General features: G+C 39.4%; 1 long non-coding RNA gene across 3 annotated transcripts in view; it reads right to left on the bottom strand.

Moving 5' to 3' along the window:
* Nucleotides 1-1,233: 1,233 nt before the first annotated feature.
* The window catches only part of LOC106018045 (uncharacterized), an 85,549-nt gene continuing 62,433 nt past the window's right edge, over nt 1,234-24,349 (bottom strand). The window contains exons 2-5 of one of the 3 annotated variants that reach the window (XR_011809349.1): nt 5,335-5,467; nt 3,713-3,840; nt 3,277-3,472; nt 1,234-2,147 (exon numbers count right to left, since the gene is read on the bottom strand). This is a non-coding gene — a long non-coding RNA (uncharacterized lncRNA). Of the gene's footprint in view, nt 2,148-3,276; nt 3,473-3,712; nt 3,841-5,334; nt 5,468-18,485; nt 18,745-24,349 lie in introns of those variants that run through there. The other 2 variants (XR_011809350.1, XR_011809348.1) reach the window with 2 other exon arrangements.

Genomic DNA, 24,349 nt, shown 5'->3' on the forward strand with positions numbered 1-24,349 from the left:
ATTGCATATACTTTGCTATTTTTTATTTTATAAAAAATAAATAGGTTTGACATTTTTGCATAAAGATCACCATAAAAAGTTCTAGATATGTTTTTTTTTGTGATACAAAATGAATATAAACATAAGCTTTTTCTATATTCTGGGTTTGATGATTAGGAACAGATGTTCATGGACTTGGACATCTTACAGTATGTGTAATTACTAGAGCTGTCCTCCTAATCATAGCACGCAGAATTGATCACATTCTATATCTAATTAAAGCAATTTCTCCTCCCGATGCAGAACCATGAAAGTACTGTTCCCTAAATTCTCTTCTGAATGGCTTGCTAATAAAACTTACATCAAAGTTTTTTTTTTCCTTTCTTAAAATGTTTCTAATAAAATTCTTCCCAAAATTAAAGTAGTATTTGGCATCTATTTTGTAAGATGTTTGCCAGATGTTATTCTGAGTAAGTACTGTCTGAGTATTACTTTGGCTGCTTAAAATGTAAAATACGTGTTCATATCAAGTTATAAAATTAACAATTTACACATACAAACAGTTGCGGAGTCAGCCTTAAGACCAAACTGCAGCCAGTCTCTCCTGGGCCCAGTTCCAAACACCCTCATGGCAGGACATATGCTTTATTCAATTTAAAGTCTGAATTGTTTTTTTGTAAGCAAAGTTTAATTAAGATCTCAACACTAAAGTGCTTCTGAGGATCTTGGTGGCTGCCTCTCGTTCATACATTTGATCCTCTGATAGACAGTTGTTGTTTTTTTCTTTTAATCCTTTCCTGCTTCAGGGGCTGATAGCAACCTTCTCAGCCCCATATTAGCAACAAAAATTGATGTTATTAGGTGATTATCGTGAGCTAAAAGTTTAACAGTTAGAATTCACACCAGCTTCCAAATTTGCACTGCTCACATCTGGCAAATCCTATGCCCACTATTCCTCTTCACCTCCTAGCCCCATCCTGGTGCCTGAATAGTGTGAAGGTAGCTTTGCAGTCTCCAACACAGGGCACCCACTCTCGTGTCCAGCCAAATGATGGCACCTTTTGGCAGTGAACAACCCACCTGCAGCTCAGCAACAGATACCAAGTGTAATTAAAAACTGTCTTTTCAAATGTACTTAGTTGTTTCCACTTTAGCCAGTAGTGTCTTTCCCCAGTGAACCTTTCAAAAAGCAATGCCGAAAAGAAAATCCAAAGCAAAAGAAATGCAAAATGCTACAACCAATGGAAGCCACCATTTATTTAAAATTCTGATTTTATTTATGATTTCATTCATATACTTTTAAAGCATTAAAGCATTAATCTGGTAGACAAGACAGTACTCACACAGCTAATCTCATGGCCAAAGAAAGTTGCAGTTACTCCTAAATCATTCTTACAATGGATTAATTGTCCTTAATTTATGTAATTCACGTTTTCTATCATCTTACCATAGAGACCAGTTGTAAATTATCAGCTTTTTTTTTTTATTTATTTTTTTACCGGCTGCTTGACAATGGAACATTAGCATGTTTCAGTGCTGCAGTGTGTCGAAATAAAACCACTAGACTTGGTGAACACAACCTGCACCTTTCCTGCACAAAAATTGCCATAATTAAACTCAGTTCAAAATGTTGTCATTATTGACTGTCAACAAACACATCAATCCCACTTTGCAGTTCCTTCATTGCCTTTCGGGGGTGTTGCAGTTCAGAGGGTAAGTAGCTATTTTCTGATAAAAGCCCAATGGAGGTTCAATAGCATCCTCAAGGCAGCTCAAGCCCAGACAACACACAGGAATATCACTTTTGGGAATCTGGGTGCCCAAAGCAGATAGCAGCAGTTAATGTCTTCAGTGAGCACTTACTGTCTTCAATGAAGGCTTCCCTTGACTTAAGACAATATGAGCAGACACCGGGTAATTGCGATATGCAGAGACTGGAGCAGACAGGCACATGTTCAAGGCTGTAGGACTACGATGAGCTACTAGATAAATCATTCCTTAGCAATTTTGAGAGAAAATATCTATTTTTCTCGGTGTATGGAAGGAAGGAAAAAACACTGGAAGAATGCTCATGACTAAGCTTGCCTCCCCATTGTGTGGTGATGTATGGAAACTTCATCTGAGTTCTTATCTGTCCTGCTAAGCTCTGAATGGTCTGATGTTATGAACTGAAAAAAAAAAAAAAAAAAAGGCTGAAAATTGTTCCTTTTCTCTCTTCCTTAAGGAAGAAAAACTTGTTTATGTTTTGCAAACAAAGATTTTAGCAGATGACCGCGCCCTTGCTTAACTAGGAATTATTACGTGATTATGCCTCTGGCTTGAGGGTGAGGAATCAGGGAGATCTGTGCCACATTGTGCTGTAATTTGAGAGGCTGATTGCACCGATTTCTTGCGGCTTGCTCTAGGTACGAGTCTATCCCGGGGGCCTTGTCCTTAGGACCACAATATATTCCAGGAGCTACTCTGCTTCTTAAAAGAACAAACTGCCTGATGAAAAGCCCATTAAGGTCTTGCATGTGACCTCGATAAAGTCTCAGTGAGGAAAAGCACGCATATTTCTTCTGAAAGAGTTACTGCTTTTCCTAGAGGCCAGAATCTCAACAGATTATAATACATTGGTCACAGAGTGGATCGATTCATGTTCTTTTTTTTTTTTTTGTTTTCCTCAGAGATTCTGTTTAAAATTCCCTTGCTTTTACCCATGAAAGACAGAAAAGATAAATCAACACTTTAAAGATCATCTTACACAGTAAGTTGCTATTTCAGCAACAAGCTGTCTGATTGCATGTGTATTAAATATGTGACCAGGAATAGTTACAGCATCAATGATAAGAGTAGGCTGGTTTTACAGGGAAAGGTAGATCATCCCATTAACCTGCCTCATTTAACAACATATTTTAGTGCAGATGAAAGTAAACTCATGCACTAAGAAGCAAAGAGCATAGGTGAGATCAGGGGGCTGCATGTGCACGGATTTTTTTAATGCATAAAAGTTAGACTATATATATTACTTTGTCTTTTAGGATCTATATATCCCAGCAATTTTTAAAAGGCCTTAAAGGTTGGGAAAAGTAAGTTTGCTTTGCAGGGTCACAGCTGAGAAAGGGATACAATCATGGCAGAGCTGTTGGTCTAAGCCCAGGAATTACACCGTGATTGCTCTGTTAGGGACACATGTACACTATGCTTGCTACTTGCTGCTGACACATCCTGCTGACAACATGGCAAGCTCCTTTCTAGGAGCAGTGCAAACCCTTACCAGTGGGTCACATCAGAGCAGCAGAAATGGAGACTTACACTGATACAGCCTGCCAAACGCAGGTCTTCTCACTTTCAACAGGCAGGTGTCTGGTAACCTGGAGCACTACTACCCAAAATCCAAAATCCACGATGATACTGAAAGAGCTGCTGCACTCCCACGTCTGTTCCCTGACAGTGAATAGGCGCAGCATGGCTGGTAGGGTGCAGAGAGGAAGCCATGGCTTGGCTTTGTCTGAGAGGCAAAGAACAAGTACAATGACTTGTTTGAAAGTCCAGCATTGGTCCAGGCCAAATGCTAACTTAGGGACAGAGCCCGAAGTCAGGTGCCTGAATATTCATTACTCCACAAGAATGGAAAATCAGCTAAACATTTGACATGCACCTAAGCCTCTGTCAATTTCCTGGGCAAAAATCTTAAATTCAAAGTAATATTTACTTACTTAGACATCAAGTGAGCATCTCTGAGCCCTACCTTCGCAGCTGGTGAAGGTAGTTACGAGTAAAAATGTGGGAATTCCATCTTTCCCCCGGCTCATTAGCATGCTTCCAAATCATCTTCCATTCCTCTCTGGCAAGCTTTTTTTTTCTCTGATTCACTGCCTAAAAAAAAAAAAAAAAGTTTCCCAAAAGTGGATCACAAGGTTCCTCAAATTCACATCAGTCCTCTTTTAAACTTCAATAAGATCTAGCAAATGGCCTCCTCCCTCCTCACATAAGCCAATAAGTCACCTTTATTATTGCCAAAAGCATAGGTTGAGTGCAAGAGCAAAGACGGCACTCATGGCAGTGTTTTCATTTCAGTGATACAGCAAATGATAGATTGTTGATCTCTGTAAAGCTCACAATTCAATTAATGAAACATATTAAACCCATATGTAGCATATTATGCAGTATTTGTAATGCAGTCAGTATGACAAAACTAATTTACTGTAATGCCATCATATAGAAAAGTAGAAGAGTAAATTATAAGTGCACACAAAACACATTCATTCGCTCATGAATGAACGTGTGGTATGAAATGTGATACACATATATAGTAACTAAGAGAAAACGCATGTAGGATGGCTTACAGAAATTGAACTACATTATTTTCCAGATAATATATGTAATTTTGAAATAAAGCAGGATTTTTTTCTGCCACAAACTCAGCCTCAGTTGCATAAACTTGTCTTGTGCTTGTGCACGTTGTCAGAAGCCTACCTTTTTTTTCAGACAGAGATTTGAGTACGTGATTGTGCCCCACAGATTTCAGGTTATCACTCTGTCTGCATTGCCATGTGATGGAACAAGAACATATAACAATATTATTTATTTAGGGATGGGAAAGAGCAGAAACGAGGTAGCTTGGCAGAAGTCTGTAAAAGCTCATGGGAAGTAGCCACACTCCATCCCATGGCTTACAACCACTGAAGCCTGTTATCACACATACTTAAAGGCAGTATTTCACAGGCTGCTTAACACTTTGCTCATATGGCACAGAGGAGAAAATTCATTGTGCCAAGAAAACACTCCTTCATAATTTCACCAGCACTTCTCAGAAGGCTGTAAACAATATTGGCTGCATATTTTCCCAGCTTGTGTCCCACCACTCAGGGATTCCTCTTGAAAGATATTCCCTCAAGGATTCTGTCTGGAACAGCTTAACTTCCTTCAGTAAATGTTTCCTCTGCTTTCCCTTTTCTAACCCTTTAATTCAGTGTTCCCAGGAGAAGTTTTACAAGATGCTGATCTTGCACAGTAAAGAGAAAAAATACTCAGCACCCAAGGCCTTAAATGGAGTGTTTGCTTCAAGACTTTAATTAAGGCTTAAATATATGTTTTTAAGTGAGGAAGTAAAAGGGCTAGGAACAATTATCTGTTCTTTGCTTTATTTTTATTATATTTTTTTTCAGCTCATTTGTAACCTCAAGGAACAAATTTCTGCAATATCTCTCCACACCCCTGCAAAATTTCTGGTGAGAGTTTGAATTATGGGGTAAAAAAAAAAAAGAGTGGTGAGTGTGTATTTTGGAAGCTTAAATCCAGAGGCCAACAAAACACCAAAAGAAGCAGAAAATCCTATGGTGTTGACTGTGCCAAGTTAGGATGGTATACCTGGGAAAGGATCCCCCTCCACGTATGTCCTGTTATTGTGCACCTTCCCAAAACATCTACTGCTGCCACAAGGACAACGAGAAACCGGTCTTCTGCTCCCATCTAGGAGCATCATTATGGGAATGGTAAAGTACTGAAAGAGAAGGGGAAAGGCAGAGATATTCTGAATGCAATCCAGGCAATGAAACACACAACAGAACTACTGGAAAAAATGGTAGGGAATGTGCTGGCAACTCCAGGAAATACAACCTTTGAGCTACAAAGCTGAAGGAATGCGAGCCATTGCCACCAGCCAATATGTACATCTTTCTCCACTGGGTTGCCTTTTCCTGCTATGGAGCTCTCAGTACACTTCTTCATCTCACAATTCCTCATTAATAAATTTCAATTGTTTTGTAAATCAGGGTCCTTTTACTGTAAGTGATAACCATAACACTAGACAGGAGATGAACAACAGAGACAGTACAGACAGATACCAGCATGCAGCTTTACGATCAATGTGCCAAGGAAATCCTGTATCGCTATCACCTACTGCCAAAAGAATTCAGTGCTGCACTCCTCATCCCCATGTGAAATGCGGTATACCCCTCCACTATAGAAGTGAACAGACAGTCTCTTTAGGACACTTCCATGGGTTAGTGACAGCACTTTTGGTTTCACAAACTTTTTGTACCAAAACCCAGGTAGTCTGGTAATGTTCTTGCTGAGCTTAGACCGTGTTATAAGATGCTTCCACTTGCCCGATGACTTTCCCCAGACCTACTCCACACCCTCTGCAACTACTTGTCACCTGTGGACTCTGAGCAGGAAGAGAGCACTGTGTTGCATCAGCCTGTAAATGACAGGACAGGCAAGGACAGCTAGCACCTTGCTCAGCGTCATGAATATCAGCGAGGTGACTGGGGATGGGAGGCGTCCTTGCTAACAGCTTTACCAAATGTTTCCTGAATGCTCTGCTGCCAGGCACTTCTCCAGCCCAGGTGGATGGCATGGAGGCATCCCCTGTGACCTGCTGCAGCATCTGAGATACCAGCTCACAGTTATCTTCCTGGCAGGTGGGTGAGGATGACACAAAAATTAGTGCTCATGATCAATTAGGAACTTGGAATGAGTCCTAATGGGACCTATGTTCTCCATGTACATTTTCTCAATGGAAGTCCACAGCTTCAAGGACGTGATTCACCATGAGGTTTCATCCTGCCAACACAGCACTCACAAGCAGCCACACTGCTTTCTCTCACCCGTGTTCTCTGCCTTCCCCTGGGCATCCTTCCCACTGCAGTGGGATAGGCCCTGACCTAACAGGTGGAAAGGGCTTAACTGCTCCATCCTCATCCACACAGGTGATGATAGGCTCAGGAATGAGACAGGCAAATAAATCAATGGATTTAACAAAGAAGAAGATGGTGTTTAAACCTCCATCTCCCACTATGGTGATGAGAGCTGGTATGCATTTTTAGCTAATTTTTGAGTAGATACAGAAAGACAGAAGCATTAGCATCTAGCATGAGTTAACACAGGTATGTCTAAAGCCATCATGCACAGCAGTAGACAAACCTTGGCTGGAATAGTACAGTCAGGCATCCATAGTTTCAGAAGAAAATGTAAAAATAAATAAATAAAATTGCATGATTTCTGAAGAGATGACAAAAATGGCAGAAAACCTGCTTTACAGGGAGTCTGAGCACACTGTATTACTTCACAGTGAGAAGTCTTTGATTTGGCATACAAATTATATATATATATATAATTATATATATATATTATGTATACATATATACATATTATATATATTATATTAGAAAAATGGCTAGAAGCCAAGGCGTCAGTTTCAGGTTAGCAATAAGGGGACACAGCAAGGGGGAAAACTTACAAATGCAGAAACAAATGTTCCACAATTTGAAGCACATAAATGAGGGTTAGAAACTTTCCAGGTAATGTCCTGTCTTGGCCCAAGCTAAGGACTAAGCCATGAAGCACCACTGTGAAAGTTTGATGGCTTCTGCTACACCTGTGGGCAGACAAGATACTCCCAGTGGGCTGGCCCAGCTGTGTAAAGCTATTAAGTCATTTCCTTCCAGAGTTGATAAGATTATTTTATCCTCTTATAGGAGTAAATATTTTTAACCAAATGGGGATAAATATGTTGGGAAGTACAATGTCCTTGACCCTGGTTTGAGGAAGAAAACAGAAGAGAAATGCAATGGAGAACAGATGAGTTTGGGTGGGTCATGACATGGGGCAAGAAACTTGGATAGCCACTAGAATTGCTCACACGTATTTTTGAAAATTTTATCATGTGACTGTTTTGCACTTCTATCAGAGATGGTTCTTTCCCTCCGGTCTGTGAATCTAGGCTGTGCTCCGTGTTTTATCAGCAGGGTCTGAAACCAGATCACTGTAAAGTACCTGTGATCTGGTGTCCTTCAGCTAATCAAAGATCCACCTTTTGACATGGTGACGTTTGGCCATGAAGGCAGAACGGAATGGAGCCTACATGAAATGTACAGCTAGATTCTGCCAAGATTCTTTTCAGGAAAAAGTATTAACTCCTTGAAACGGATGAAAACATTTACTATGAAACATCAGACCCAGTTCTAGCATGAACAGGTTTAAGCCTTCTCATCTGTTAAATCAACAGAAGTGTTACTATTTCTTCCTTGCTTGCCAGTGAGATTGCCTCTGCAGTAATATCTGTGATACCACGGAATTTTCTTAGTATCATTAAAGGAGAAAGTTAGCTCACCAGGCAGTCTGGGGAGTAATGGAAGTTTTATAGATAGATGTGCGTGTGTGCCTGCACGCTCATGTGCATCCTGGATCTTCCTCGCATCCCCACGAATGCTGTGTGGTAGCAGCCCTGGAATGCCAAAATCATCTGGGGAATTCCTCATTCCTAAGTTTAGCGCTAAAGAGCTAATAGCTTCAGTATGTTTCATTGTTCAGATGTGAGGTTAAATGCAGAGATCAGACTCAGTTTCTTTTCTGGAACACCCATCTAATACTGTTAGGATGTGCAAGTCCCTTTCTTGGCTGCCCTGCATTGGATCTGGAGGCAGGGCCCTGGAAACTGCAGAACAATTTGTTTAGCAGAGCAGTAGCACAGGTAACTCAGTATTTCATTTCTTTTTCTCCAATCACTAAAATATAATCTGTCAACAGAAGAAGGAGCAGTGTGGAAAAGGACCACTGGCTTTAAGGAAAATACATTCATTGAATTCTTCAGAAAAAAAACAGACCCTATGTCTAAATTTAATCCCCCTATCTTCAGAGGAGACAGCTTATGTAAACTATCACATATACAACAAGGTGCAAAGGATCTACATCACTGCAGTTCCCTAAAACCAAATATGTTCCACCTTACTTTTCTAAATTATTATATCTAGTATTTATTCTCCAACCTACATTAATGGCTTTCTGAGTTTGTTCAATCCTTTTTAATCTCCTGACTTATTTTCAGTGGATAAGAAATTGCCTTTTGGTCATATTACCACATCACATCACTGAGGTGACTGACGAGTTTGGCCAAAATTCCCTGCCTTTAGAATACAAGAGCTCAAATCTGCTGTTAGTGGCTACAGCTATGCCTAGAAAGTAAAACTAGAGTTGTACAATCCATTAGACTTAAATAAATAAAGGAAAATATGATTCCTATCACTGTAAATAGCTGGCCACCATTGAGAAAGGGAATGTATAAATAATTATTTTAGCTGTATGTATGCAAGAAGGGCCAAAAAAGAGTTCATCCAAAAATAGTAATTAAAAAAAAAAAAAAAAAAGGAAAAAAAGGTCAAGTCATGCCTTTTATTACTTTTGCTAGATTCCAGTAATGAAAACACCTGCATTTCAGTTTATCAACAAGTATTGTAAAATTAGCAAACAATATAAACCCATATTCCATTCAATTTCTTGGACGCAAACTTGGGAAACTCAATAGAAGAGCCTTGGTAAACTTAGTAGAAGAGTCAAATGTGAGGATGTGAAGGTAATCCATGAGTTATAAAAAGTGGTTCCCATAATAGAGCAGCACCTCACAACCAGTTATCCCAGTTATCTGCCAGATAGGCTGGTATTTTAGATGTCTGCTTCTCTTGGGTAATCTGAGAAGATTCACTAAATTTATAGTACAGAATATTGTTTTCTGAATTCTCTTGCGAGGCTGAGATTCCCTATATGCCATACCCCTGTGATCAGCCAGGACCATCATCTATCTGACTAGGCAAGGAATGGAAAAGGGATTTTGCTCCCATATCCCAGGTCCTGCACTGAGCAGTCAGACAGGGCTAAGAGTTGGACTGAGATACTATTAATAACAACGGGGTCTTTTTAGTCCATGCTAAACAGCAGGGGCTGTATGGTAAACAGAATTTTCATATTGATTTGATAGCATACCATAAGCTTTCCACAAACTATTTTTAAAATCCTATGTTTCTGAAGCTGCCAGCGCATTTGTAAAAGTCATATAACATAGACTTAATTAATTATATTAATTAAATAAATAATTATACATAGAATAGAAGGAAAAAAAAAAAAAAAACAGTATATATGGGGACAAGTTTTCCTACCTATACTGTTTAATTTATGCTGAGAATTGTTACAAATAAATAAGGAAGATAGTCTTCCAGTGTAAAAACACCTACCTTATCATTTCTAAGTAGATTGAGATAGACACAGTGCAGATTTTGAACACCTATTGACAGATAAGCAGAAATATAATATGGCAGCAGAACTGCTAAACTCTAAAGAGATTACCTACTATTTGATCCAGAATACTTTTAGTGATCAAAGAAAACCGTAAGCGAGATAATTTTGCAAAAGGTACTGTCATTTTCCACTGGTAGGATATAATGCTTTTTGCTATTTTTATGGGCACTGTTTTTATGGTGCCATTCCATCATTTTATTGACAAAAATCTACAGAATTGTCCATTTCTTTTTTGTAGTAAGGAAAAGTTTACTACACTAAATTAAGATAGCATATTAAAAAACAAACAAATTTGCTTCTGGTTCTGTTTGAAAACAGCAACAGGCCACAGCAACCATTACAATTTTTTTTACATTAAAAATACCATTTGTATATATGTATATAACAAATGTAGCTATACAATAGCAGTATATGACAATATACTGTAATGACAATAGGAGTTCAAATCAGTTGTTTTATATACCGGAATAGGAAGTCAGAAGTTTATAAAGGAACAGAAAACCAAACAAAAATTCCATAAACTGCATTCTAATGTGACAAGAAAAAGTTTAGCTTTACAGTGACAAAGACCAAGAAGAAACATCCTAGAAACATTTTAGTAAATGTTCACTATGAAAGCAGAATGTTGGTCATAACACAGGGGTTTTTCTGTAATGACTTAAAATTTCTTTCATCCTAAGGTGAATTTGGTGCTGAAACATTTTTCTATGCAGAATACTGTGGTTCTTGTAGAACCTGAGATAACTGTAATGACTCTATGATTATTAGCTGAGACTTATGACAAAATCTTTCTACATCCAGTGTTGCTAATAGCACCAGGTTGATGTAGGTCTTTGTTCATTCCACACAGCTCAAGTCACATGAAGATAACATTGACCTTATTTCAAGGAAGAGTTATTCATGCCACTTCTTTTACTTAGAGAGGTTGTTCACCCAGTCATGCCTGATTGAAATAGAAAGGGTGGATTTACAAATTCAGTGCCAGAAACACGGAGTTGTCAAACACTATAGTTAATCTGTAAAATTAGTTCCAGAGCTATAAAAGGCACAGGGAGAGACAGATCCAGCATGCTCACTGGAAGAACTCTACTATCATTTACAAACTCAAGCAGCCACCTGTCAGCTTCTGTAGTCTATTCTCCCCCACAGACTTTTTCTCTCTGTCCCTAATGTAGTCCATATACTTGTCTAGCCCTGTGATTTTTTTATATTTTTTTTAACTTTCCACTTCCACTATCATCTCTGTGCAATGTCTTTCACAGAGCCCAGCCTCTCATCTCTCTCAGGTCCTTATTCCCTGTTCTTCTCCCCCCCCCCCCATATATACCTGACAATCTTGAAGATGCTTTTGCAGGATTGTTCTCTGAAAAGTGCAGTTATTCCCAATCCTCCAGTCACTCAAAGAAACAAGACTGAAACTCTGACATGCCCAGGTGACAAAGAAAAGCTAAGCTGAAGCAGAGAATTAAATTCAGGTTATCAAGAGTCTTTACAAGAGGACATGTCTCATGTCTTCCAAATCCCCTTCCTTAAATCCACTCTTACTACTGCTTGGAATCTAGCCAGGGCAAGTGCTAACACTTGTAAAACAAATGACCCAAATTGTAAAGAGTCCAAATATTTTCAGTCTTACTTGTCAAGTGAAAGATATCACTGTCTAGCAGGTAATGCTCATTACACTTGAGACACGAGTCTTGAAATAACTCTAGCTATACACTTCTGAATCCCTGTTTGAATCTAGCCCTAAGGGAAGAAATGATGCTACAGCCACTTTCATTCTGAGTAAGAGCATCCATACAGGGGGGATAAGTACGGTTCAGCTACCACACTTCATGCAGATTTGTCAAATATCCTGATATACAGGAGCATTTCTGGATTTTCCATGCAGGTACTAGTCCAGTCAAGCCCTCTTCAGCATTAGAAGTGTGCCTCATATCATAAGACAGCTTATTTTGCAGCTATATTTGCTCTGTTGTTCATTCTTTGTAAGATATGTTATGGGTCATATTGCTGGGTACCTGTCACCTGAATGTTTATTGACTTATGAAGGTTATCAAATGACTAGAATTACTTGCTATGTCATACACCATTACTTTGTATGGACATTATAGTGGCCAGTGCTTCTACTCCCATTTTAGTTCAATGTGACTGCTGCTTTCCCCAGTGATACATAAGCAGTAATAGGTAATAACTATGCCATGACATACTTATTTTGTAGAGCTCAAGCACCCAAGCAATGAAGAAATTGCCAGTGCTGCTTTTATAGTCCATGTTCATACTGGTATGGCAATTAGCCAAACTGACAAAATGGCAGTATTTCACTGAAGTATCTTTTTATTTTCTCTCTTCTGTGTAAGTACATCCATTTCCACATTTATTCCATTACCTTTCACTAATACAAGAAATAATTGTGAGACTGAGGTTTTCCTTCTTAACTGCTTCTATGCAACATTGATTTTATTTCAGCTTTGTTGTGGTTACACTAACAAAAAGCAAGCATTTGAGCTATGAGTGGTTTTGTCTGAGACACTGTCTTTCATCTGATGGCTTTTTTGGTTCAACATGGGCTATTTACATTTAGCTTTTGGAATTAGAGTAATAACAGCAGGAAAGGACCTCAGGAGGTCACCCACTGCCTCCCCCTGTTGCAGGGCAGAGCCAAACAGCTAAACCACAGCTAAGCAGATCTGAGTTTTCCCTAGCTGTTAACACCTGTCCAATGCCCACACAAAATCCACTGGTGGCTATTTACCTCAACTTCAAGATCTGATCTACTTACAAGTGCTGTAACTGCTAACAGGTGATGTGACTCATAGTGTCCATTGCACACCCAGCTCTTTTCATTCCATGCTTTTACTGTGTCCTGTCACAAAGCTCTGCATCTTTTGCAAGTCTAAAAATCTACATGTTGCAGTAGAAAGGACATTTCCACTATCCCTCTACCCAACACTATCATCTGCAAACAGTTTACATCAGCCTCTGTGCTCTATGATAAATCATTTGCTTTCACAACCCAGGGCAGTTATAAATAGCAACACATGGTTTCACATTTTGTAAAACCCATGAAACTTCCCAAGAAACTGATTGCCCAACTCAAAATGCAGGAAAAAGGGCAAAATTAACTATAATGCACCAGGTAAACAAGGCGTCTGAGACTTTTTTTTTTTTTCTGTTTTCTTTGTTTTCTTTCATTTGCAAAGCACTGAGATGCAAGCATCATTTCTAAAATGATGAAGTTTGCTGAGGCTGTAGAGAGCTTTCCTTGAAAATCCTTTTGCACAGCAGGAATTCCACTGGGGGAGTGTGGCTTGGATAATGAATTGATCTCAAAGGTGGCGGTCTGTGTTCTAGGAATACATCACTTATTCATATGTGGGATTTCTTTGTTGTTTTTCCTGCAGCATTCATCTTCATACCGTCCCGTGTCTTTAAAATTTCCATGGAAAGGCACGTATCTTTTGAAGGAACTTGTGTGTAACTATATGGAAGTTATCTACAGCAAAATATGCATGGGAGAAAAAAATCTTTCACTGAGCAGGAATTTTGCTATCGAGTTTTGGATTTCATCCTCAAGACTATGCCTCCCTTCACAATATAGGATGAGTTAGAAAAATATTCCCAGCTTCTCTGCAGAAGGGGAACACCAGGCAATGAGCATATTGCCTATCACTGCTGCACTGGATCTCAGTAATAACCCCAGCTCATTGCCCCAGAAACCTTTTGTCTTTGTGCTTTTTCTGATAAAATAGCATTAACAAATTCTACAATTTAAAACCTTTGAGAGTTGTTTTGTTTCCCCCCCCCCCCCCCCCCCCCCCGTCTGAATGGGAGTTATCTGGTGCAATGTGTTTAGACGATATAATCAACAGTAATCCCAGGAAGAGGAACCTGATGGTTTGGAACAGATTTAAAATAACCAGAAAGGGCACAGATCTGACGTGCAATGACATATTTCAAGCACTCCAAATACACAAGACCTTTCAACCCATTAGAAATGATAAGCTTCATCCCACTGCATCGTAAGAAGAAAATAAACCACACTAACCCTAATGCCTGCTAATAAAGCAAAGCATTGTAGCTGCTTTGTCAGAACTTGTATGACCTTCCTCTCTATACAACATGCCTCATAACAATGGTGGGGTTAAGAATCAGAAGTAGGATACAATTTACATTACACAAAAACAAACTTGGAGATATTCAGCCACTGAGATACTAATTTCCTGATGTAAGTCCCAGGCAAAAATTAGAAACTACAGTCCATTATTGCCTCAGGACAGTGCCCCTTGATATGCCGTATTATAAATCCCAGGGTAGCACAGCATAGTAGGCTGAAAGAAAATGCTCTTGATGATGTACTGGAAACAGATGACTCTCAGTACCCCAACACTTAACAGTTGTGTCATACTAAAAAATATTTCCAGGCTTATTCACAGATGGCAGGCATATATCTAACTGCCTGTTAGTACAAGGACATGCAGAGGAGCATGTCTTGTGCTCTTCACCATTAGAAAGTGATTGAGACAATGTCCTAAATTCCAGTGGTACAGCTGGAATGGATGTATATGTAGGACCCGATGCATATGAATCATCACACCAGCAAGATCCTGACCCTTCACTCAGTTTTTTCAGCTCCTCTTCAGGCAACATTCCCATTTACATTAATGTGACTACTTTCACAAGGGAAGGTCATAAGCATAAGAGTCATTGCACCATTCCTAGAGGCAGATCATGGCCCTTAAGTACACATTTATTGTAGAGCTGATAGGTAACTGATGATGTAACACAGCTGATTGAGGAAGACATTTTTTGGCAAAAGAAATTAAGTGAAGTGAATTAACTTTATGGATCGAAACACAGTAAAGCACAGGAGGCCTACTGAGGAATGGAAGTACCCATTATTGAGTGTTTCTGCTAATGAGAATCTAACATACAACCTGCACAAGAACAAGCTAAAGCCTCCATTACTCAGAGGAGATCAATTAATGTCATTGGGATTGTTTCTAAGGATGGTAGTTTTAGACAATTTAGAAAAGTTTAGCTGAAACTAAAAATTCTCCTTAGATTTGAAGGACCCAAAGGAGTTATGTATAATAATCCTAAAAAGACTTCCTAAAACAGCTAGATAAACCATCTGTAACAAATGCATATTGTCAAAGTAAAAGCAACCAGGGAATCTGGCCAAATCATGGATTTCCAAGTTTGAGCCCAGGAAGATGGAGACACCGAGGAACTATCTGCCCAGCTAAGCACATGTAGCATGGCTCCAAGAAAAGGTTAAAACCAAAAGACACTGGATCTTTCTGGACATATTTTTAACACTTGGGATGGGAACAGAACTGTTGAAGTCTTAATTAATGCTGTTCCTCCTTATTCTGCAGCTATGTACAGGTAGTGCATATATATGTTGCAGCAGTACTGCTCTTAGGAAGGGAGACTAAAGCAGTGAGAGGGATTTGTCATTTTCAGAAAGGAACATGATATATTTGCAGAGGATGCTCAACTTTGGAATGAGAAAGCAGAAGAGACAACGAGCATGCAGTTTGGCTGAAGGTATACAGCGTGATGGACCAAGATTACACTTCTTTCCTTGGCTGCACCTGTCTCCCAGCTTGCAGACATCTCCAACACCAGACCTTCTGACCTTTCTCAGAGCAGGTCTCATCAATAAGGATCTGAAACTGCCCACAGAATCCAGTGACTCATCTTATATAATGACTCAGTGTTGCAAGCTGATGGAGCTTAGCAAGGCTTAACAAGAGTAGAAAGTTTTCAATTTTTATTTTTTTATACAAAGATTTTTGAGACTGGTGTCTACCTCTCTGCTTACAGATCCCTGTTTAGAGCCCACTGACCATCAATTTCACAGATCTCACTGCAGGGTGCTTCAGTTCCCACAGCAATTCTATTCCTAGCATGTGAACAGCATATTCAGAGCATTCTTCCTGGGGGACGTCCCTCAGAGCATATGATGTTTTTTAAGCAAAGATGGGGATCAGAGTACCACAGTCAAACAATCAGATGTGAACTTAGGAGACTGACCTTATGAGGAAGCATGATGTAGGGAAGCAAGCTGCTCATTTTAGAACCAGAATGTTTATGATACGTGTGTTGCAAGGCAAAAGTCTGCACCATCAGACATTGGGTAATGTAGGTTCAGTGGAAGCTGTGCTACCCACGTCTAAACATTTTCCTCACTATTACACTGCAGTAATTTTGTTTCCCAGGGACAGGCCTCCTGGAAATACAGACAAGCTTTGTGGGATAGACTGCTGATACTCATGCAGAAAAGCAAGACCACCAAACCTTTGCACTTGTCAATATTTGTCCTCCAGCAGCTGGTGACTAGTGGCTTAACACATTGATTCTTGTTTCCACCCTCCCCCGTCTTCCAGTCAAAATAAGACTCAGTTTCCCAACTGAGGGGACTAGAAAAAAAAAAAATAATAATAATCAAAAAATGTTGCCCAGCCCCAGCCTTCAAAATATTGTTCATTTTCACAAAGTCCTTTATATCCAAATACACCCCAGGCTTTTATTAAAATAACAAAGACAACAACAATGAGGTCATAACAAAAACAACAACAAATCCAGCAAGGACAGTGATGTCTATTTTCAAGGCACAGACTCAGTGTTTTGCCTGAGCTCCCACAAGAGATCTCTCCTTGACCTGGAACCAGAGCCCAAGGCTTCCAGACTCTCACCTCAGTACCCTGTCAGCTCAGTAGGTACAACCTACCTAGCACTTCCCCACCCAGCTCTTGCCTGCAGGTGTTTGCACCCAGCTTGTAGCTTTTCTTGGCAGAGGTGGGAAGGGGAGGTCCAAGCATCACGCTTGGTAATGGAATATCACCTCCCGCATCTCTGACTCACATTGCACCAACTTAGAGGAGCTGCCTCTCACCACTTCCACTTATGTAAAAGCTGAAGTAAACACAAACCAAGTTTGTCCTGTGTACAAGCATGGCCAGCACAGACATACATCTGCAAAACAGCCTGGCAGGGGTCAAAGACCTGGAGTTTGACTCCTTTGACTACCAAGGTCAGGCCAGCTGGCCACCTCACCCACCCAACTTAGCATTTGTCAGTTAGCATTACAGATCATGTCTCTCCTCTTTATGAAGAAGACTGGTTTTTAAGTTTTGGTGGTGGTGGTGGTGGTTTTAGGTAAAATTCTTTTCCTGGCAAAAACAAACAGACCTGTAATGCACAAAGGAGTCAAGGCTGCATTTCATGCTAGGCCAGGGTAGGACCCACCAACAGTTAAAGTTCGATTTCCTTAAAGAATCTCTGACAGAACACAGTTTCAGTTTCACACTTTGTAACCCTGTGTTTGAGAAGAGAGAGAGAAAAAATAGCAATGGGAAGGGGGAAATAAAACTGCTCGAGGAGTTTTAAATTCTTTTATGGTGTGAGTTTTCTGCCAAGGCTATGCACAGGAACAGAAGTGAAGGACGGACATTTATGGTGAGGTAGTGCCTCTGAAGACTCTCCCTTTAGAAAAAAAATGACTCTTCCAATAAGTTTTAGCACAATTCTTGGTTTATGGCAAGATCAGGGCAAGATTACAGTATGTTCCTTCAGCTCAAGAGTCCCAGTTCTTCATCCTACTACTGCCAAGAGATCCTGCGCAAAACCTCTACCCCGGCCCACAGACAGTCCCAGGGATAGCTGATGCTATCAGACAGTCACAGGAATAGCAGGGGATCAGGTAAAATCCAGTGTGTTAGAAGCCAGAACTCAAACTCAGAACAATCATCTTCTTCCAGAGTGTCTCCAGGACTGGCCTAGAGCAGGACAGACTTTCAACCTAGGTTTATTTATTCGTATGCAATCACTTGCTTACTTAATTTTCTGTCATAGTTACCTTTACAAACCCACTTACACAATCTTTTAAGCAAGTGTAAACCAAGAAGGCTACTTGATTGTTCTAATGAAAATTTTCCTCCAATAAAAATCTGATGTTGCATCTGAAATGTCTTTGTTTTGTTTTGTTTTGTTTTGTTTTGGAGAGGAGAGGAGAGGAGAGGAGAGGAGAGGAGAGGAGAGGAGAGGAGAGGAGAGGAGAGGAGAGGAGAGGAGAGGAGAGGAGAGGAGAGGAGAGGAGAGGAGAGGAGAGGAGAGGAGAGGAGAGGAGAGGAGAGGAGAGGAGAGGAGAGGAGAGGAGAGGAGAGGAGAGGAGAGGAGAGGAGAGGAGAGGAGAGGAGAGGAGAGGAGAGGAGAGGAGAGGAGAGGAGAGGAGAGGAGAGGAGAGGAGAGGAGAGGAGAGGAGAGGAGAGGAGAGGAGAGGAGAGGAGAGGAGAGGAGAGGAGAGGAGAGGAGAGGAGAGGAGAGGAGAGGAGAGTCTTGAAAACAAAGAATAAAAGAAAAAATTGCCAATTTTTGCTGGATTTTTTTTCCCTGTTTAGGCAAAATAAATTTACAGATCAGTGTTTTGGCTTAAAACTTACCCAGATCTGAGGCTCTGGGGGGATCCTTTTATCCCAAAATACTAGAATACAAAGGATTTTTTGCTTTCCCTATTATTTTCAAAAGTTCTTCCATACAAATCTCTTATAAACTTGCCATGAAGACGCCTGTGAGTATATCAGCCGTATCCCTCTGTGAACTACAAAGACATTACTATTCATAGTGTTAAACTTGCAGCTTTTAAGATAGACATCTTAAACTAGAAACAGCAAAAATTAGCTAGAAGTCCTCACATGAACTGCAAAAATCTGATCAGGTAGCAGAGTGAAACAGCCAAGTTACATGAAGTGGCAGAAAGCAGTTGGTAAAGATCCAAGATGATAGGGGTGCTTCAGTTAAAAAACAAAATACCTGACCACTTGAGCTGTTACAAGATATTGCCAAAATAAACCACAATTATTTATTCAGATGATGTTCCTTGGCTTTCCTTTCAGGAAAACTGCCAGAAAATAAATGAAGTATTCCCTGAATCAACAATCCAGAAAAGACACTTAAAGAAAGGTCTGAAGTTGGAATATGCAACACACTCTGTTTAACTAAGTAGTATAGTTAGAGTGAGACTTGTTTTTCTTTCACTTGCTGAGATTGCTTTTTAACATTTAAAATATAACAGGCTTACTCAGAATGAAAACAATTAAATAGTGCAGTGAATTATGCCACTAACAAGAAAAGGTACACAAATAACCATTTTATTTCTTTCCTCTTCAATTTCTTCCTTTCTTATCAGTGTTACTTGTCCAATTTAGTCTTCAGTGATTTTGCCATATGATTTATTATACACCAGGGACAATGAAGGTGGTCATTACCTTTTAACTATCTGCTTTTTTTTTTCCTTGTTGTTGTTATTCATTACACATACCTAAGAGGCTGGGTTCTGAGTGTGATAAATATGAATAAGGGGTACTGGTTTGGGGTTTATCAGCCACCACCAATGTGGTAAACCACACAATATCAAAAGCTGGGCAGCTGGATGACAAGTACCAGGTGCTAACTGCTGCTGTGCATGGGAAATGCATGGGAATACCGGGAAGACTGACTTGCCTTGCGCCACCCTCTGGGAGATGGGCACCAGTGGAAACCAGGTCCCCCTGGCCTTTGCTCTCAGGATCCAGTGCCTTTGTCAGAAGTCAAACAAGAAGTACAAGGGTGGCTGTGGAAAGGGGTGGTGGTGATGGTGACAACCACGGGGAGCCCAGGGGGAGGACGAGACAGAAATACGCACAGCATCTCAGGATATAAGACCTGTGAGCCCATGACATGCTTGCTTATAGTTGCTGTGTGTTTGATGCTGTGCAGGTGATGTAAAACAGCCTCTGAAACAAAAAGACAATATTGCCCATTGCTGTAAGAGAAACTGCTGTAAAGTTAACATACTTTCTAGCTGAAATCATTTAACTGATGTATCTCAGAGGACAACCTGTTTCTTAATGCCTAAAGCCTGACTAATGCAAAGCATATGAAGGCAAGCTAAATTACAGACTATCCTGTCTACAGTTTGTATGTTATGTAGATTAGCTCATACCTACAAAAATAGCGATATAACTCTCCCCCTACCTTTTTCCTGAGGAGGTATGTACCTTCGACACAACTGGTATAACCCTGTACATGATTTCCAGTAACTGCCTGGTGTCAAATGAAGCTCACAAAATTGTCTCATTAAACCTGACTAAAATTTGGGTCTAAAGCACTCGAAATGAGGCATGAGCCAATTTCTCTGTAAAAGACCTATTAACAATGAGAGAAAACATGAAAAGAGAAGTTTTGAAGAACCCTAACTTGCTTTCTGTTGCCAAGGGATACACTTCCTTGGTCTACCCCCATGTTCTCAGTAAATCTGACTCACAAGAAGTCCGGTGTCTGGCTTTCAGTAAATAATGAAAGCCCTGTGCTGCTGGAAACAACGTTAAGAAGGGATAAAAATCAAATCAAATAATGTGCAAATTAAGCTTTATAGACCGAGTTCTAGGCACTAGGTATGGTGCTTTACTGCAGAAGGTCTGTCTATAGGCTTCATAATACACCAGGAAAACGGATGTTAAAGCAGACTAAGTGTCTTTATTCTATTTGAAAACTGGTATTTATATTAATGTACTCCCCATTCTACCAAGCCCAGACAGCTCCTTGCTATTTGTGTCCTTTTTTAATTTTTTTTTCCTATTTTATTTTTTTTCTGCAGCAAATGCCACTGCCAAATATCTTTCTCCCACGATATCTCCCTGTTCCTCTCACTTTTTGTAACCTTTCCTTGTCATACGGAATGGTTTCAGAGACACAGAGGTCAAGGCCAAGACCTACCCAAGTGGCTTCCACTTTTGGATGTCCCCATACTGTGTGCCTGAAACAAGTGACATGTTGGGGATGGAGTTTTTAGTTCCCATGCCGTTCAGAGAAAGCTGCTGGTGGTCAGAACTTCTAAAATTAGGAATTCTTCTGAAAAATTTCACTAATCTGATTCAACCCAAACATCACTGTGGGAAGCAATTCCAAAGTCCTAATGTTGGCTTTGGCATTTTCTGGCTGGATTACAGAGGAAAGCCATAACCTCCTTGCTCCTCCATTGCTTACTTATATGCTTACCTATTTTGTGCCTATAATTGCAAGATCCTCTCCCTTTTTGTGTTTGTTATGCTCCCACTAGTAGGACTGCTGGAATGACTGGCTTTGGATTTTCTAATACATTTCAATGAAACTATTCACATGGGTGAAGATACAAGTTCAGAGACTGATCTTAACCAACCATTTCAAAATAACTTCACTTATGTAAGCTATGTAATGAAAATGCACAAAATGCCTGCATTTTAAAACCAAAATACAGCATATTACATTATCACTATATAATTGGGATATCTGTTTAACTATAGACTAGTAAACACAACATCCAACTTGACAAAAATGGGACAATTATGTAACTCATTATAGTAAAGGAGGAAAAAATACTGAGTTGGGTTTTCAACATTTGTTCACCTGAAAAGAGGTTAAGGGAAATCTTCCCACTGTTTTCAGTACATCCATTGAAGAGCTATTAATCCTCTGACTCACCAGTCAGTAAAAGGTCAGTGGTCTTTTCATATAAGCACACTAACAATTATTTTCTAACAAAGTTAAAAGAAAATCCCCGTTGGGGCAGGATAATAAAAACCGGAAAAGAAATGTGAGTAATAGGGGAAGAAAAAAAAAATTAAACAAGCCAATGTTAACATGCAACATTGTTTTTGATTATCACAACACAGGTGTCACAAGAGGGGAAAGAAGTTAAAAAAAAATAAAAATAACTAGGAAAATCTGTTAGGCAAACACAGAAACTTTCTTAAAAGTCCTCTAATCCAATTTATCCCACCCATGCTTTTTTTTTTTTTTTTTTTTTGTCATTACACTTGGTATTAAACTTCACACAAAAATAAATAACAACTCTGAAACCCTACGTACTAAACCCTGTAGTTCTTGTTCAAGCAAAAATTCCCACTGACTTCAGTGGAAATTGCATTTGATCAACTTATTTTATATTCCAGATTGCTGCAAGTGGAACAGCAGGGAACTTTACCAGGCAGATGGAAATCTGAGTTTAAAAGTGGTCCTTCTGTAACCCACTCTTCCTAATGCACTGCACATCTGGAGAAATACCCGTGCTAAACAATATTTTGTTCATTTAAGTTAAAACATCTCAGAAGCTAGGAGTTTATACATTTTCTTCTTTGTTACTGTAATGCAGCCTGGGAGGAATGGATGTGTGGGCTTAGAGAACATTTTATGTTACATGTAGTTAATTTAGCCATGTTTGTTAAATAATGGAGTTTTTAAATTAAAAGGAGTGCCCATGGCTTAAGGAAAATTATTTGTGAGCTGTTTCTCTTTACTTTGTCTGAATCTGACTGAAACTACAACAATATATCAGTGCTTTTTAACTGGATACTGCTTTGGGTTTCAGAGCAGACTGAAGTGCTTTATTTTTTTTAAGCCCCCATGCCCAGTACTGTCTTGCAGTTCCTACCTAGACAAGCCACATTGGTACCTTCCATTTTAAAACAAGGAAAGCAGTATTTTAAGAAACAGACATTGCTCTTACCAGCTTTAGATGAAAAGTTTGACCCACTGGATGAAAAGTGGTTGTTGACTTAGGTTGACAGACATTTTGCTTTTGGCTTAAATAGATTCACCAGGTCATCTAGAATCACTTTCTCCAGGTTGAAGTGCTGAATCCAGTGGTTCCTTATCCATACATGAAACCAGAGACTGTCATCAATAATTGGAATAATCTGTTGCCTATTTTGACGTAAATGACTTCTGCATTCAAAGGGCATGATTACAGTAGCAAATAAAAGCAGAGAAAAAAAATATATTCACATTTTCTCAGTAAGCTGTGCTACTAAATTTAAAAACTATGCTTTGTGCCAAAGAGATTTGCACCACTACACTAGGAGGAAAAAGGCTGAAACATATATAAACCACGTAACACTTTGCCCTTCCTGAGTGACTTCCACATCTATGAAGTTCTATCTTTACATCTTAGATGTTTCATAAATCAGAAAGAGGATGATTAATCACTAGCCTTATCTCCTTCAAGAAGGATCACAAGCAGCTATTTCAATACTTAAACAGAGTCTGACGAGCTAACTGTTGTGCCTTGTAACTCTAAAGTTATGGGGGATCTCTACTGCTGAAAGTGGATTTAAGGCTACATGCCTGTGAGAACTCTCATGTACCCTTCTCCCAACCAGTGCGCTTTTGTCATCTGAGCAATTTCCTGTTCACTTAATTATGCTTTATATACTGACATCTCGATGTGAGCTGGTCCTCACTACCTAGTACTTCTATCACCTACGGTGAAATTACTGCAGCACTGCCCTTCATAAACCTTGAAGTACACTGTCCTACACATGCTGAACCTCAGTGGTTGACATTACAGCTTGAAGATTTCATTTGCAACTCAGTGGGATGAAAGGTCTCATATAGTTGCACGGTGACATCTTACTACTGTGACATTCAATTGGGAAAAGACACACACAGAGAAAACATTCACCTGGATACTTGATAAAAATATCAAAGAACCCAACGGGGTATCAAATTTCTAAATAATTGCAATTAGGAGATTTACTACCATTCAGAGAGTGCTGCAGCTCTGTTGTCACAGTAACGAGGAGCAGCAATACCATTGCCAAACCAGATCACATTTGCAGTCTCCCAGCACTGTATTCAACAGAATATATCTGAATGCTTTCCATTTGCTAGCACATGAAAGAAGCATGTTAACTTAAATAACAAATAGGTAGGTGGGTTTATGTTCTCATCTCTTATTTAATGTGAAAGCAACATGGTGGGAAAGTCATGAATGTGCTTTTTGAAATATAATACACAGCATACTCTCTAATGTTCTGCTGTGATTTAAGGCAATTCAACATTAATCAAACTTCAGAACTCTGGTCATTCATTTGCAAATGGTTTTTTGTTTGTTTTGTTTTGGAATTAGGAACCATTCAACAGGTTGCTATGGGAAGTTTTTTTGTTTTTGTTTTTCCAGCTAACCCAATACCTTTGCAAAAATTTCCAGTGGTTTAGTAGAAAATAAATCTTATATTAAAGAATCTACATGGCTGGCCTTTTCAAGACAGACAAAATATTTATCCTCATATATAAATTTTAACATGTCATTTGCCTTGGTTTTAAATTAAAAAAAAAAAAAAAAAAAAAAAAAAAAAAAAAGCTAACTTCCTCTTAAATCTATCACATACTTGCACAGAAAAGAAAAGCAGTAAGAATGAAGAAGGAGGAGGAGGAATCCCAGCCTAAAGGTAGAAAGGTGCTGATTCATTTCTTGTCTCTGCTTGTGTCACTTCATTTTGATTGCTTG

Source organism: Anas platyrhynchos, chromosome 5 (assembly GCF_047663525.1).
Source record: "Anas platyrhynchos isolate ZD024472 breed Pekin duck chromosome 5, IASCAAS_PekinDuck_T2T, whole genome shotgun sequence".
NCBI lineage: Eukaryota > Metazoa > Chordata > Aves > Anseriformes > Anatidae > Anas > Anas platyrhynchos.